This window comes from Diadema antillarum, unplaced genomic scaffold, assembly GCF_040938485.1.
Source record: "Diadema antillarum isolate AM-2024a unplaced genomic scaffold, OU_Dant_1.0 seq00001214_RagTag, whole genome shotgun sequence".
NCBI lineage: Eukaryota > Metazoa > Echinodermata > Echinoidea > Diadematoida > Diadematidae > Diadema > Diadema antillarum.
Window position 1 is genome coordinate 299,674 of NW_027272006.1, and position 12,469 is coordinate 312,142.

Here is a 12,469-nt window from a genome sequence, read left to right on the forward strand (position 1 = left end):
CTATTTTGCAGAAAACCCCATTTGATTTTGATAAGTGGTCACAGAGAAATGTGGATTGTTGTAAAGCATGTCATGAGTATGATTCTTCCTAGTTTAGCATTTCGATGCTCTTGTGTGTGAATACAATAGACACAACTTGGATAGAAGAGATTTCTGACATCCTCTACAAAACTCCTCATTTCTCTTTGACCACTGAAGCAAATTGAATGGGGTTTTCTGGAAGATGTGGGCAATGAGTTATAGTTTCATACCCTGAATATGTATTAAGATTGATTCAATATTCTCAAAGATATCATTGCGGAGGGTCCCGTTGTAATTGTGTTTTTTTTTTTGACATACAGTAATATATGTATCGTTGAGAATGATTCTGTAGGCAATGTGGTTACACCACAGGAATTCAACGTTTTCACGCTGCCAACCCGCAAGGATTAGGACTCTCTCAGTAGACCCTGCATACAGGATGTGAATTTGACTAGCGACTTTTGTCTAAGTCAAATGCTCTTTGAAATGTATCAGGGCATTCCTTGATCTTTAATCTCTGAAGATCAAGTGGCATTTTTTAGGAAAAGAGCATTCCTGCCAACTGTTCCTGTTTAATAGGAACATTCCCCCCTGGTTCCTTTCTCTGACATGATACAATGTATAGATCAGCAGTTTCAGTCTTATACATTTGTACAGAGAGAGACAACTGACTAAAGTCTTCACCCCTCTGCTTTAATAATCTCTTGATAACATTCCTATTTTTTTTTTGTGTGTGTGTGGAAAGAAGTAACTTCTTAAACTTAATTTTCCTATGTTGTCAACACCTGTTAATAATGATGTATGGGAAATCATATGGGTGAAAATTCCTTGTTTGGCATTATTTTCTGCTAGATGTTATTACACATGTATTTACTGAATGCTGGGGTTGGCAGATATGACAGAAGAATGTATTTAGAGTCGGAAAGAATGTGGGTATTCCTTGCTCACTACAGTAAACTGTGGTTTTCATGAATGATGTGCCTGTATTGCATCCTATGCTTATGGCTTTCTTGCAGTTTGGGTTTATGTTGAGTGATTGCCGCATACCAAAGGATCAGTGTAATATGGTTTTTACTTCTTCCAGTTATGCAGGTTAAAGATAAACAGGCTACGATGTCATCACATACACATACCGGTTATATGCTTTGAGAATGTAAAAGTCACCTGGGTTTAAAACAAAATTCCACCCGGAAAATTAATTTATGTAAATAGAAGCAGTAAAACAAAAACAAGACAATGAAAGTTTGAGCATATTCTGATCAGAATTAAGTAAGTTGTGATTTTTTTGAAGTGTGATCACTGAAGAACAAATTGCCTACTGTGTGATGTAGTATGTGAGCTCACCTTTTATATGTCCTACGGCTGTGCACAAATTTCCATAAATTGTCTCTTTTTCTCTTTCTCTTTAGATAATGGAATTTTTTTTCATGCAGGGGTTGCGTAGAAAAATATATAAGATGATTGTATGAAGAGTGCAGGTGCGACTGGAAATTTACTTGATGAGAGAATGAAAATTACTTCTTTCTTAGTTCACAGGATGAGCTCACATATGACATCGCAGAGTTATCCAATTTGTATTTTACTGTAAAAGTGGATATTTTCGCGCGACTAATTTTTCGCGCTTGGCCGGGTGAGAAGAGTTTCGCGTGTTTTTAATTCCGTGGAATCAAAACATCACGCACAGGAACATTATGGCAAGCAAAAATATTCGCGTGCTTTTATTTTCGCGCTAGTTTCTGGTTGCGCGAAATGCGCGAAAATTTCAACACCGCGAAAATTTCCACTTTTACAGTAATTGATACAACTTCAATTCTTTTTTCCATTTTTATCAGAATTTGCTCAATCTTTTGCTGTCCTGTTCTCCTCATTATTGTTTCTATTGACACAAACTAATTTTTAGAGCAGATTTCCCCTTTAATTGATAGTTTCAAGAAGTGTGATCATTTTGATTGGTGCCTTTTTAACTCTCTGAGGACCACTAATTCCTTTTTGTCATTGACATCTTGTGAGGTGTAGTTGATAAAGATATGTAAAGGTTAAATGGGATGCACTGGTTTGATCAGTGTATACACAGTAATCAGTCCTTTAGAATTGACAAGATGCAATGTATTTGCTGTCGGGACAAAGTGAATGAACGAGGTTTGGAAAATATGTTAACCTGTTGTTATGACGACGAAGTGTTTCCCCTTAGGGTTGGTTCATGAAACTTTCAGCTCCTGTTACCATAGTAATGCACTTCCACACCTTTACTGGGACACCAGAGTCCACATTACATAAAGGAATGAAGTACACGCTCCACTGGCTAATTATAGTAATTGTATCTGCTGTGGTTGATACAATGGTGTACCCCAAATCAGAAATTCTATATAATATTTCAATAGTGAATGGGCTGTTGGCTGTGGTAGCTTTGATTGTTGCATGTCATGGAAATGAACACTGAATATGGGAAGAATTGTTTGCAATGCCCTCGTGATCAGTTATGGTGGACTAGGGGTATTATTTTCATTAAATGGCCACACAGACAGAAACTGGCTCATTTTGTGATTACAAGTTTATGTTGCTGCATTTTCGTAAAACTATGTATATACAGTATCTAGTGTACATGTATTGAAGGTGTCATGATTTAATGCTTCTGCATTGTTATAATGTCGGAGGTAGCATCACAGTCTGTTGTCATGAAAACACCATTTTCCAAATACATGTTGTGCCCTGTGTACTTGTATGTAGATGTGACATTGACACTTTGTCTGAGTGGTTTTTTTTTTTCTATTGTGAATGTGCATGGAGTGCAGGGTCTGCTGAAGAGTACTATTGTTGCAGACACACAACAAAGGCAAATCCTGTCAAACACTGTGCCCATTCCAGAGACTCTGGTCATAGTAAACATTGCTACAACAAACTTTTGATGGGCAATGAAATAATAAAATAATAATAATGATGATGATGATGATGATAATACTACTACTACTACTAATGATAATAATAATAATGATAATGATAATAATAATAATAATAATAATAATAATAATAATAATATTATATTATTATTATTATTACTATTATTATTATTATTATTATTATTATTATTATTATTGATGTTAATGATGATGATGATAATTATTTGTACTGACATGATCACCATGATTACTACTACAGTGTACTACTTCTAATACTACTACATGTACTACATGTACTTGTACTTCTTTTACGATTTTCAATCTCGTCAGCACTACTGTATCATATACAGTTTGTATTCCACACGTTTGAAAATAATCTTTGTCTACACCTCAGCCTAAACCACATTACTACAAAAGATCATTAATATTCAGAGCTGGAATGGTATATTGTATCTATTTATTATAATTATTTTTATTTTTTTTTTACATCCTTTTCTCTCACTGCGTTTAAGTGAAAGGGGTGGTATAGTATTGACGGAGATGAGGACCGGGCTTTAAACTTTTTGCGAGATACCAAGAAACCACTTGTGAAATGCTACAGAGCATACCATTCTGAGAGGAATTTAAAGTTTATCAGATAAACGGTTTTGGAATGGTTGAGACACCCAAAAACAAATAAAACAAAGCGATCCTAATAAAAGGTGGATCCTACCTTTTATTAGGATTGCTCTGTTTTGAATATCTAAGCCATTTCAAAACCAATTTTCAAATAGACACGGAATCCCTCTTGGAAATACATGCTCTTTCATATTTCATAAGAAGTTTCTCATATCATCAAAAATTGTTTGAAACCTGAAATGAGGTCTCAACCAAAACTACAGTATTATGATCCCTTTAATCTTACATGTATTCCTTTAATCTTAAAAAGAAAGTAACTCCTTAAAGAGTTTTCCTGCCATGCAGGCTCGATAAAGTGATGACGAATATTATTATGTAATCCATTGTACTGCTATGCTGCACCGATCAACATTTTACTTCACATATACTTCCCTCCCATTGTTTTATTTGTTAATCTATTTGTTTCAAAGGCTTTTAACGTGATTTTGTTTTGCTAGTTATTTTCATGGAAAAAAAGAAGTAACAGTTATTTTCACTTCTTTTATTTCCGTATCTTAAATGAAACAAACAAATAGCAATCATTTCGTTTTAAACACACTTTATGACAAACTAGTTTTCATAGTATTACATATAAGAAGGAAAAACATACTGTTCGTGTTAAAACCATTAACACAGTATAAATACACTATTGTATTGCCTTTTACTGAGAAGGGGAGTACATGTAAGCGAAATAACATTATCCTGTTGTACTACAGTGGACACGAATATGACAGCAGCTAAGAAATCCTTTGCCTACCGTATAGGATGCACAAATCATTTTACACACACAGGCACATGTTGAATATGTATATATATATGTAATATACTGGAATGGATTATTGCTGAACTATATCGTTGGCTTTGTCATCTTTGGAGAGTATCACAGGTGTGATAAGTGATGATAAAGGATGTCGCATCAGGAGGCCAGATTATTGAAAGATTTTGACATTTGCTTTATGTCTTCCTCGGCCTTCTTTGTACAAACGGATGGTCACTAAAGAGATGTAAACGGAGGTGCATGGGATACAAAGAGGAACACAGAATGAAATAATACGCAATGGAATATATAGAATGAACTGTATATTCGGAATGGACGTAATTTCAGTACGTGTATAACGTTTTTTAAACACTTGACAATATACAAGCTGTATGACATAAAAGGACGGATAACTTCATCCACGAGCTGCGCTACATGTATTTGTGTTCGGTGTATCAATATTTCAACCATACATGTCTACTTAGCTGTGGTGTTCTAGAAATACGTCCTTTTATGTTATGTAATCGCAAAATACAATGTATGCGAAATTTCCAGTTGTGTTTATTGTATGTATTCCATACAGCTTATTTCATTTATGTTCCATCTATCCCGTACACCTCTGTTTATGTATCTTTTTAGTACTTATTAGGCATAAATCCATCTGTTTGTGCAGACAAATAAAACTGAGGTATTTAGACAAAAAACAAAATAATGTCGAAAGCCTCAAAAATCTGGGCTCCAGCGACATCTTTTGTCATTATTTATCACACCTTTATAATATTCTGTAATGTAGGTAAACGATTTTTTTTTTTTTGGGGGGGGGGATATCCTTATGTAATCTGTTTCGTTATATCTGTTCTTGTCTTTCATTAGACAATAAATGCTTTGGGTTGGATTAATGCGCGGTCGCCCGCTTCCTCTCCCGTGACTAAACCGAGGAAAAAGAGGCAGAAATAGCTCTCCGCCTAACGTTAATTTTGTTTGATATATTGAATTCCTAAAGAAAATATGCCGGTGAGTGCTTGGCTTTTTAGACAGATTTCATCTCGAAATCGCCAGTTGGGCAGATACATCAACAAAGAAGCGGTATACTGACGAGGTGGAGCTCTCTTCTCATGCGAAATCAATTGGTGTGAAACGGTTAGGGCGTGAAAGCGCGCTCGCGGAGTAATTACCGGTAGCTAATCAGGTGTGCGCGGAAAGCGGGATTTCGGGAGAGCCCCCCCGAGACCAAGATTCAATCACTACATTACTGTGTGTTTGTTTCGTATCTTTTCGCCCCTTCAGTTCGAGTGCGATTGACCTATTACTCTGTTGTTTTTTTTTTCTATCTCAATTATTTAACCGCTTTCTTTTTCCCCACTCACTATTTTGAAAAACAAAGTGTATAAACGGAGATGCGCTTAATCAGACGAATAGAAGATAATGAATGTTTGGCAACTGATTTTACCGAGATATCGCCATGGGAAATAATTCTGGGTTTTTTTTCTATTAATAATAATAATAATAATGATAATAATAATAATAATAATAATAATAATAATAATAATAATAATAGTGGCTACTTGTATAGCGCACAGGTCCACTTTTCAGTGCTCATGGCGCTTCAGAAATGAAAAGATATTTACATGCATATACATATTCAAACATTTCAACAAAGAAGAAAATGGTAAACAAAAACAAATATATACCAAATAAAGAATACAACATATACCAATTAAAAATACAATATTGATCCAACATTAATGACGTACAGCAATTACAGTCCTCAGTATGAAAGGAACAGATACGTTTTAAGGTTGGATTTGAATGACTCTGTAGATGACAGTTCCCTTAACTGAAGAGGCAACTGATTCCACGATTTTGGTCCCATAACGGAAAAAGCACGACCACCATACTCTGGGTGTTTGGAGTATGAATGTGTCTGATGATGAACGTAGCCTTCGTGTCGGATTGTATTTTTGAACAGAATTAATGTATACGGGGGAGAAAGAATGAACTGAATGATGTACTAATAACAGAATCTTGAAAATAATCCTTTTTTCTACAGGTAACCAATGCAAGGAACGGAGAACTGGTGATATGGAATCAAACTTATTAGTAAAAGTTAACAATCGGGCAGCAGAATTTTGCAACCGTTGAAGTTTTGTGACATCTTTTTTTGGAAGATTACATAACAATGAATTCGAAAAATCCAACCGAGAAGAAATCAAAGCATGAATAAGTATCTCAGCGGCAGATTTAGACAAATATTTCCTTACGAAACCTAAATTACGCAACTGATATCGAACATTCATCATGTTTCAGCAATATCATAAGCTCTTTTCAACAAAGTCATTGATTTCCTAGCTTGGATAATCACTTTGGTTGCGAGTATACTATATTTAACTAACAAAGCACTAGTCGAAGCAGTTGTACTCGGTACTTTTTTTCCTGTGGATATTGACGAAGGGCAGCACTGAATACCAACGATTGATGTAAGTTTTGTTGATCTGCTTGGATGGCTAATTCAACAAAATATTGCAATGAACCTTAAATGTACTTACAGTACAGTCATAGGCCTATTGATCTTGTTACACGAGTTGTCTTGAGTCTGAACTAAAAAAAAGAAAATGTGTTTACGTTATTACAAATTTTGTGCTTTGCCAGGATAAATATTACTACAGGCGCTCCCAGCTCATCATATTCGTCAATCAGAAACAACAATTAAAGGTAAATTATACTTACGACAACATTTATACCGGCACATCATTTCGAGGATCTCGTTAAACGTACTACAATGTATCTCGATGCCTTTCATGTTATAATGAACCAAATTTGCTATACATATTATTCGCTGCGGAGGCGTTTCAGAACACAGAACTAAAATATTGTCTGTCAGAAGTGGATCTGCTACGAAGGCGTTGATTGGCTGACCGAGATGTGGAGTTATCGTCAGATGAAGGGCGATGACTGGGAACAACCAATAGTGCACATGTACACTCACCTTCGTCAACGCGCATGTTGCCGTGCGGTGTGCCGTGGCGAGACGCTGATTGGATTGTTGTGGGATAGACAGATTAAAGTCATGCTTTGCGACATCATACTTCTGCCCTATTATTCGAGAAGAGAGGTCGACGCTTTGATGAGTGACTGTTTGGATCTCGGGAAAGACAGAAGTGTTACTTCCAGAGGATTGACCAAGGTACGAGAAAGTGAAATTTGTTCAGCAGTCTGTTGATGAATGCTGTGACGAGCCAGTTGCAAATATCTGCATCCACTCGGGTATTGACGTAGATGAGTCAAGGCAAAAAGGTAAAATCACTGTCGTGACCTGGTTATACTAGGAACGTTTCACAACTTAGTGTTTCTATAGTCCTGACATTTAAAGCTACAGAAGCAGATGTTCTAGTGCATTTCGAATGTTGTCTTAGTGTATTGATGACTTGAGGGGGGGGGGGGGGAGTTCAGACTGCCCGCATAAACAACATAAACAGGATTGTGAAGAGAGAGAAGGGGGGGGGGGAGGGAGGAGATTCCGACCTATCTTGCGGCTCAGCCAATCATATTCACTGATTTGAAATTCAGTTCTCCATAATCTATGTAGCACTCGATGCTCTTGCTCGCATTGATAGAGATCAGTGTTCGTTTAAACAGTCTCTGGGAAATCAATACGTACTTTCTTTTATGCTCCGATAGCATTCTCAAATGGAGAGCAAGCAGAGCTTCATTTTTCCTGTTCATCGAGCTCAGTGGTTGACCAGAGCGCTGTCACTTGCTTACAACCATCATGCAGAAGGCGACATCAGCAACGAGATTGTGGTGCTATCAACCGGCATCGACCAGTACATCCAAGAAGTTTTCCATCACCTCAGCAAGAGTGTCCTCACCTGTTGTCATGGTGACGAGGAAAAGAAAGTCTCTTCCGCCGACTTTGTTATTCTTTGTCACTATCTTGGGTTGACACGGGAGGAGCAGCTACCGGTTAATGGCGAGAGGGAACCAACGGGAATGACTTTTCGGGAATTCCACTCCCGGCTGATAGAATGCTTCTCTTCATCTGACATCCAAGATGACGATCCCGAGGAAGAGAAACGAAACAGGTGGAATAATAACTCTGGAGGTGTGGTTGAGGCGAATATTAACGTACGGCACGGTGGCGGGATCTCTGTGCGTCACATGTGTTCCAACTGCTTCAAGAAACAGTCTCCAATGGATGTATTCCACTCTTTGCTTTTCAAGTGCGGGAATAATTCAGGTTAGTTCATGTTTACCAGTAACACAGGGAGCACCTTTATGTGTGCAACTTTGCACCATTCAGACAATGCCACAATAGGAGCACCTCTAAATATTCAACTTTATGCAAAGCTGCGCCCGTAAAGGTGTTGCCAGTGTGACATTAGTCTGCATCTTCAATGATGCAGATTTGAACCTATTTTCTAAGTGTGTGCTAGATTTTTTTTGTTGTTGCCGCCACTAAATATCGTCCACCATATTACCGCTGAGCCCCGTTTTATCAAAAGGTAAAATCGATTATAAATTTCCTTAACACACAGGCTGCCATAGACTTATGCTAGAAATCAAGTATATAATCAATTATAACTCTTCATAAAACAGGGCCCTGATCTTGCTATTTCGTATCCTGAAAATAACGTTTGTACTTAGCGTAGGCCTACAAAAAATCATGAGCATCTATCCGCTACATGAAGAGCATGAATATCATAGGCAATATTCTTCATGTAATGGTGCAAAATTTTTCATAGAATTATGGTAAAGCTTTGTAACAAAGGCCTACTTGTGTATGTGAGACATTCTTGTTTATCATTTTACAATTATTAATAGAATATATGGAATCTAAACATTCCACAGAAATATCGCGAATCTATCTGCTCAATACATGTTAAACCGTTCTATGTTTTCACCTTGGCGTCTCGTCTTTATGAAGGTGATTGGAATCAGGGCAGAAATGGTGAAAATATTTCGGCGGAAAAACAAGATATGGACTCCCTTGAAGAAGAGAACAATAATCTCCGCGAGCTGGTGGAAGATATGCGGGTAGCGCTGCAGTCATCCGACGCCAAATGCCTGGCGCTGCTCGTCGAGGTGCGGAAGCTATCCCAGGGAGATTACAACCCTCAATTTCCCCACCACTATCAGGGGAATTATTCGACTGAAGCTCCATCGAGGAGGGCCAATCCCGGGGGTGATTGGGAGTCTGTGAGAGTGCTGCAGCTCGTGAGGGAGCTGGCAAGGCTCCGTGATGAGAGGAACAGTCAACTCGAAGAGGCCATCTTGTTCGCCCAGCAGTTGGAAGTTGAGCTTTGGAGTGAGAGACGGAAGGGAGAATTTGACAACCAAGAGAATGGCTCCTCACACACAAGGTGACATTTCATGATTTTATTTCGGGTTTTTTTTTTATTCCATACGATAATGAAGATGATAATGTTTTACAGCATTTGTATGGCGCCATTTTGTTAAAAAAAAAACTCATTCAAAGGAGCACATATACGTGTTTGCGTGTGAATATGTGTTTCACTTTGTTCATGACATGTATTTACCATTACTTACATGCACCTTTGAATCTATATAAATATATATATATACATATATATATATATGATTAAGTATATGTGGATTTGGGTGAATATCTGTGTGTGTGTGTGTGTGTGTGTGTATGTGAGTGCATGCGTTTCCTTGCCTATCCTTTGTCAAATCCGAAACTACCGTCTTATCTTTTGTCAAAAGTTTCTTACATACTGAATTTTCAATTGCAACAATTCGTTGTGTACCACAATTATTGTTTATTTCTAATGCATTCCACCATAATCTTTGTGTACAGATACGATAGGATATACTCCTCTGACGAAATCATTATTGAAATATAAAATTGTTTCCCATACATTTATCAGTGAGGAAATATCTGTGCTGTGGAAGAACTGTAAACAATCATGGAAAACGTACTCAAGTACCTACTTTGTTGATTTAAGGCAAATGCCTCTCGATGTTAAGAGTTCTGTTGTGCGGTACATAAGCGTGATAAATCATGAGTGTAACATTTTTATGTACAATGTCGTCATGCAAAATCTTGTAGATTTGCTTGTCACATGCTTTCATTGAGTTTACATTTATTTATCATTAACCTCTAATATACTTTTGCTATGTCAACTTTCTCATTATTTTGAAGAATAAATGAGCACTGCCTGCGTTGAACTGATAGTTTCAACTTATTTGTAGCTGAAAGCCAATACAGTTTAACTAAGAAAGAACCCTTTAATATATATGATAGCATAACACGAACGAACTGACATTGAAGACGAGATGACCATAGAATATTGTAGATTATTATAATATTTAACCTGACAATAATAGCTCTCGTTGTTGCTACTCGTATATCTACTATAGGATTATTATATACTGCATAAAATATTGTAATCACATATAATCACTGTAAGTTTTATCATTCTTACAAAAAAGTTCGTAGATGTGATCATGTCTTCCTCCTTTTTTTTCAAAGAAGAACTTTTATTCACTGGGAGTAAAAGCTTGAGCAAAAGAATAATATTTCACCATCAAAACTGCAGTGTCGGGCCTCTGACCAGTCAGATTATCGATGATGTAAATAATCAATTGAGAAAATGTTTCAAAAATTAATTACGTCCCTGTCACCCACAGAGACGAGACTTATTCCGCTCTCCTTAATCAGCTGTCTTCAGCGAGGAGTAACGTGCAGACTGGTCTCGATAAAGTACGTCTACTTGAGATTAAGCAGAGTAAGGGATTGCTTGCCTCAAAAGCAGCAGACACAAATGGGTAGGTGACATACGATATTGATAAAACTATGCCGTGGTTGATAGGGTTAGGGTGAGGGCATGAATAGTTTCATTGTAACTGTATACCAATTTCATGTGTGTCACTCATTGCCGATTGGTATTTTCCATCTTCTCTTTCTAACATCCTTCGTAAACATTATGAGAGGACCATAACGTATTCTACATAAAGATTGGTGTGTGTGTGTGTGTGTGTGTGTGTATGTGTGTGTGTGGTGATCTTTTCTTTATACATAGGAGGAATATCACTGGGGAATATACGCTTTCCTATCACGATCAGATGAATGCAAGCAAATAGAAATGGTCGGCGCCACTCCAGAAAACTCATTTTGATGGTCCTCCACGAATATCGTCTCATATGCGAGTACTCCCAACGTATGTGGTGCCTTACCAAGCAGTTTAAGCGATATTGCTTCCAAAGAGGATTAAAAAGGGATTATCGTCATATTTATCTTCGAACCGACCTACTTTTTTTTGAAGTTGTTTGCGACTGCATAGCTGGTGGTTCATTGATAGCTGTACGTGTACAACTCCTGTACGGGATTAGGGCGGTCCGTGGACTATAGTCATTCAGTTAATTTTGCTCAATGCCTAAGTATTTTTGTTTTATTGCAATCATTTACTATTTTCCTCTCTGTATTTTATTTCGTATTGCTTGTCTTTTGCCAAATAGAATAATAATGATAATACATTAGAAATAGACTGCACATTGTAGATCGCTATACATGGATGCAGTGTGCTGCTTGGTATAGATATGCATAGCTGAAATGACGTAACGCTTTTGCCAGGTTTAGGGGAAAAAACGTGTGTCGTGCGCTATTATAGATTATGTTGACTCATACTGTCTGCAAGTGTTTGCATAAATGATATAACTGTCATTATGACTATACCATAGTCCTGTTCTTATACATTTGGGTACATTGAATGTTACGGGACATAGAAAACATCCAATTGACTTATAACGAGAAAATTTGACATAGGTTCCTGTAAAGGAGATGATATCGTGTTTCTCTTTAAACATTCTCAATTTTTCATCAGTGGTTACTATCCATCATTACAGCAGCAGATTGTTATAACACAGATTCGAAAATTACGCCCCAAATAGGAAGTACGTGTATATCTTATACGTCACGACGATTTTACGTCTAAAGCTTAAAAGAAAACTTGAGACATACTTGCTCTGTAAGAATCTTTGGCTGATGCAAAAAGTTTGTTGGCCTTTTCCTGTGTGACGTATTATTTTATCTCACTCTCTCTTTCTCTCTGCGATACATCTACACTGTTTGTTTAACTTCGTTATATTCCACGATAGGAACGTTTCATGACTTCTG